This window comes from Adiantum capillus-veneris, chromosome 18, assembly GCF_014529385.1.
Source record: "Adiantum capillus-veneris isolate H3 chromosome 18, ASM1452938v2, whole genome shotgun sequence".
NCBI classification, from domain to species: domain Eukaryota; kingdom Viridiplantae; phylum Streptophyta; class Polypodiopsida; order Polypodiales; family Pteridaceae; genus Adiantum; species Adiantum capillus-veneris.
In genome coordinates, this window is record NC_140948.1 from 78,908,660 (window position 1) to 78,914,422 (window position 5,763).

At 43.4% G+C, this 5,763-nt stretch overlaps 1 pseudogene across 1 annotated transcript; it reads left to right on the forward strand.

Moving 5' to 3' along the window:
• The first annotated feature begins 2,006 nt into the window (after window positions 1–2,006).
• Window positions 2,007–3,779, forward strand: LOC147435925 (uncharacterized; annotated as a pseudogene). The gene is made up of 3 exons (XR_015185126.1): window positions 2,007–2,192; window positions 2,305–2,448; window positions 2,594–3,779. The product of XR_015185126.1 is annotated as an uncharacterized LOC147435925 (transcript).
• The last annotated feature ends 1,984 nt before the right edge of the window (window positions 3,780–5,763 follow it).

A 5,763-nucleotide genomic window follows, 5' to 3' on the forward strand; every position in this document is an offset into this window, starting at 1 on the left:
CCAACAATAGAACCCGAGCATCAAGTAGGAATCACTAGTATATAGCCTATGGTGAGGTCACGAAAAGGGTTCTCTAGCCACCTGTATCACCGAAAGGATCTCACATTTGAGAATCCCCCAGTTCAATAAAACCTCACGCTATCGACCCTCTCACGAAAGCTTATGCAAACCTCGTATAGTCAAGTCTCAGAAATGACTATCTTCCTGACCAAGTCTCAGAAATGGCTGGGACTGCAAAAAAAAAACCAATTATGGCTCCACAAAGGCGTACAATGGTAGTTTCCACAAGTAACATACAATACTAGCAGACAATGCGCTCAAACAGGCACCAAATGATGCATACCCACGGCAACTGCAAGTGACTCCCACTTGCCAGTGCTCTACTCCAGCTACTTGTACCTGTGTGAATCACCTGTACATGTACCTATCCCTGTCTCTGTAACCTGTAACCTGTAACCTGTAATCTGTAATCTATAATCCCGAAGTTGAAGGTACTCAAAGAAGATCCTCCGTGGGGGCGCCAAAAGAATGTGAGCGGGATGGAAACACACACAACGCCTCTATAATGACCCGAAACACACTCTTGGGATGATACACACACACACACACACACACACACAATGGGGCACCACTCGGCTGACACAACCCACCTGACCGTGACAGGGAACACACCGATGGAGTGACAAGCGAGAGACTATCCATTTGTCCACTCCACACAGACACACACACACACACACACACACACACAAAACTCAACTCAAAAGAGGAGAATTTTTTATGTTTAGATACAATTGAGCTTGGGCCAACACCAATGGGGCAAATAGCTCACACAATATGGGTAAAATATGCCAGATATAATCACAAATTCGAGCAGAAGCTTCGCTCATAGGAGAAACTTACACAGCCAAAACAACAGAAAAACAATGAAGAATTTGGCAAAATGGACAGTGCCATCATGTTCGGAACGGCCCAAAACCCCATTTTACAATATCAAAGTGCTCAAATCCGACCTCGGATGAGCAGTTTATGGCCAAAACAAGCTCCAAAAACAACAAAAACTCACTTGCGGCTGTCCTCCTCCTCTCCATGTTTTCTTGGTCTTCTTTCAGGTTTTTCAGTTCCCACACTTAGCTTTATTACTTGGGCACCTTTGGCCTTTTAGTTGACCTCAAACGGACCCTGAACAGGTTTTAGAGCATGCTTTTCGTTTAATTTCTGTGCTTTCTGATTCGTTTCTCATGTTCTTGTCTTTCTTGATTCCCTAGTTTCCCCATCTTAGGTTGTTTGTGTTTGCTGGTAGTGGCTTGCTGCTTTGCCCTCTACTCACTCTGCATAGTTTCTACATGTGGTTTCCATAGGCTGTTGTCCTCAGAGCCTCCTTCACTGCCTTCTAGGATCTAGCTCTCGTCCTCGGGAGTCACCTTCAGCAAGTGGACTGTTTGGACGATAGCTTCTTGTTAACTCCAATATAGTGCTTTGTTGCTCATCTTGTGGCACCCCCTTGCAGTCTCTTGGTGATTGGAGTTGCCTCTTCTTCCTCATCTTCTTCATTGACTGATCTCTCCCTTTTGTATATCCATTGCCTCTTGCTATCAGATCTTACCAGCTGGTTGGCTAAGCTCTTGTAGTTGCTCATTGTCCTCTTCACCACTGGTGGATGTTGGTGGTTCAAGTTTTTGATCTATAGTTTCCGATGGATCTTTTGGTGGAAGTGCTAATCTTTCGAGACGCTGTTGTCATCCTCTCTCCAATTAGCTCACTAGGGCACTTTTTACTCTCTTAGGAGAGGTTTTTTACCATGGCATTCTGTTTTTATAGTTTTCCCTTGAGGCTAGTAGTATCTACTTTCTAGACAGTGATGTACTTGCCCTATGAATCGGCACCATTTGGGCGTTTTTGGGGATCTTTCAAGTGATAGAAATCAGCCTCTTTGTGTGTGTGTGAGTGTGAGTGTGAGAGAGAGAGAGAGAGAGAGAGAGAGAGAGAGAGAGAGAGAGAGAGAGAGATGAAATGAAATGAAATGTAATGACCTATGAGACCACTTTGTTACAAAGTAGTGAATCTGATACCATGTCTGGGTACACAAGAACTTGTAGATGTGAGAGAGAGAGAGACAGAGAGAGAGAGGCTCTTTGGAGACAGGTCTATCCTGTTGTGTCTACGGACGTGTTGTCATGGCGAAATTCAAACTGGTAAGGGATAAAGTAGAGCTTGTGCAAACAGAAATTCTAGCGAATCTGTAAGAGTTTTTGACGTATCGATTGATCTTGTTGCCGTTTTTCTGGTTGAGTGTATATGTTTCAGATCTCTTGAAGACTATTGAAGAGATGGGAAGGAAAGCAGGCTGCATGCTCAATGCAAGCAATGATAGTTCAACAGATGATGAAATCTTGTTGCTCGAAGACGTGCAGGCCTTGGGGGTGAGAGCGGTGTCGAAGGAGGAGGCAGGTAATCCAATCACCCCAGAGGTTTTCTTGCAGCATTAGTGGGCACATGGTAGTATTCTATCTATTACACAAAAAATCAAGCTGATGGCTATTCATCTTATGTATTATGCAAGCGTTCATGACTAAAGATATTTCTATGTTTGCAGAAGGATTCAATCCTGATGAATTTGTCATTTCCAGGACAGATGTAGGGTATCATTTGACGTTAACCTCTGTTGAGGAGAAGCTGAATGAATTGCATGCGCTTTGCGGGAAGCATGGGCAGGAATGATGATACAGAAATGGAGTTTACATTTGTCATATGGTGACACCACAAAGGGCGCAGGGGCGTGCTGACAGGCGCATGGAAAACATTTTGCCGCAAACATGGTCTCAAAGTAGGAGATGAAATCAGCATTAGTGCCTCAGACCAGTCCAGTAAAGAATATGTTTTGAGTTATGGAAAGAATAAGGGTGCCTTAGCCGTGTTGAAAAAAGTACATAATGAGGATATAGCCCAGAACAATTGGCTTTGAATTTTAACTTCTGACTCGAGGATCTGATTAGAAGCTCTGTTCTTGCAGAAAGTAATACCTACTGAAGTTGGGGAACAAGGTGCCGATGGTACAGTGGGCAACGCTTCCACACTCTCAACAACGAGATTATTCTATTCCCCTACTTATTCAATCAAAGGCTTGTTTAGTTAAAAGAGGTGGTTAAATTCACAGGTAGTCTTCTTTCTCTGTTGCTTTCCTGAATGTTACAGACGTTGAGCCCAGACAACATGCAAAATGTGGGTGCTTTTGGTGAATCGGGGAATCTGGCCAGCCTTGAATGTGACAGTGAAAAGACTTCGAAGATTACGGAGGATGAAAAGATTATGGACCTTGCTGATTATCTCTTTAAGTTGAGCAGGTGGGGTTCACCACTGAAGAATCGGCGCGGATGTGGTGACCGTGGTATCATCAGAGCTTTGCCTGTGGTAGTGCAGAGGTGAATCGGGTGATTGTTGTGATATTCTAGCCATTGGCTTGGAGAATTTCTACAGCTGAAGATGTGTGCCAGTGCACTTGAATTGCAAATCTTGGAGCTCAAATGATTGGAGTCTGCTTGGTTTGTTCTTTTACCTACCTGGATATGGGGAAGAAAGGGCAAGATGCAATTTTTTATTTGGCCCTACTTGTCTTCTGTAGTGTAGTAACAGGAGCTTCTTCTCAAACAAAGTGTAGCCATGAAATCTACTTTCTGTCAGACTGCCAGGTTGGTGCCATGCCATCCTTCCTCCACTGAAGCTCTGAAAGCATCATATCTGTAGTTCTGTCTTTATAGGTGGTTTACTATTTCTTGCTGGTTCTCATTTGTGCTATTATATAGTCAGATCACAGTTCGTCCTCCTACACAAGAAGTTTGGGCAGATTCTCACAATAATTCTCACACTGTGACTTACCTCAACATCATGGAGGCACCGCATACCTAGCTAGGTACGATTGGGGCAGGAGACCACCGCCCCCCCCCCCCCCCCCCCCCCCCCCCCCCCCCCAATCGTACCTAGCTAGGTATGCGGTGCCTCCCTCACAAAAGCTCATGATGTTATGTATTGTATGAAAAACACGGAAAAAGACCATTTTCCTACATGAGAAAATTTCTAAATCTTCTTGTGCTACAAGAAGTATGCATTGTTTCGGTTTGAGCTACTTTTGTCAATGACTTCTTTGGTAGCAACCAAGACAACTAGATTTCCCTTGCATTCAGATTTCCCTTGTGAGCGAGCCTTGCATACTTGGGAATGGTGAATCTGATAGAAGTCGAGTATTCTCATAGCTACGAATGGTAGGAGGCTTGAGTGCCTTTTTCCTTTACGGAAGAACCAATCAAAGGGATTTCTGCCTTCAAGTTTTTTCTCTTTTCCAAACATGATGACGCACAGAGGGTAGAAGAAGAAGAAGAAGAAGAGAGTTTTAACGTCGTAGGAAACTATCCCAAGAGACCTTAAAGATCTAGCCGACGAGGAGAGTTGAACTCAAGACATGTTATTCAAGAGGGAAATGGCATAACCAATCTACCGCACTCGGGTGATAGAAAGGTTATACCATTTTCCTCTTTTTATTAGCGTGCGCACACACTCCCACACACACCCGAGAAGAAGAGAGAGGATTCACAAGCAAAGAGATTAGAGGGGAGAGAGACCGTAAAAAAAACTCATGCTAGAAAATTTGCCAAACTTTTTGGTTTTGTTGCTAAGTGTGAGTCTTGATGTTAAGCCTTCTTGACTTGCTATAGGAATTAGCATTTAGCCTCCGCATTTGAGTGTAGCCTATAATTGACAGGTTAACTTCCTATTGAAGATGCAAGAAAAGACCTCTGCAATGTCCTCTCCCCATAATGCATATGACCCATTGGTGTCCAACGGAGGTCGGAAGCCATGGGGGGGGAAGGATTCTATAGGTCTACATTATGACCCACTGTTGATTGGTGGAGGCCGGATACCATGGGGAGTTGCATAGTGGGGAATGGACACTCCAGGTCCTTGTGAAGTGTCAAGGGGAGGGGGCCCTTGCAATGTCCTTTGACAAGACGAGAGCAGCTTTAGGAAATAAAGTTTTTTCCGAGCATTGTTGCAAAGACATGTATGTGGGCTTTATGTCATGGTGGGTATTGGGTGTAGCTCGATGAGCCCATAAGCACAATAGAAAAGTGGCCCCATGGAGCCATCTTTATAGCAAACACAAAGAGATAGAGCACCTAGAGCCTTAAATGGTTGTAATTTGGATGGTTAATGGCATGTTTTGAGTAAGTTTTTCACAAAATTACAAGTTTTCTACATTCAAAATCTTCATCTACTACTAAAGACAAGTATTGATTCTCAGTGATTGGTGTTTTAGCTTTTACATATAGTCATTTCTTTGGCAGCAGGTAAATAGTTGGTAAAGCCACATGGTTGTATAACTCGACTAGGTGTATTGTCCAATGAAAGATGATTGCATGCTTTGTGTGACATGCTTCCTCTTTGGTGAAGTTTCTATACATGGTTGCATTTTTGGCTAGGCATGTCATTTGGAGAATTGGAAAAGGATGTTTTGGTTCAATGCCTTTTTTTATGTGCATGAACTATTTGCCGCAACATTTTATTCAATATAAATGCATGGTCCTTTTTGTGGCTATGTGTTTTTTTACTTGGTTAGCATGGAGCTTCTACATCAACACTTTGATGATGCTTGCACTTCTCATGGTTGTATAAGGCTGGTTACAGACTAGGGCTTTGCTTGCTATTACATTGAATTGCAGCCAATAGCTTGGATCCACTTAGGAAATGGTGGTAGCGTTGCTGCATACACAT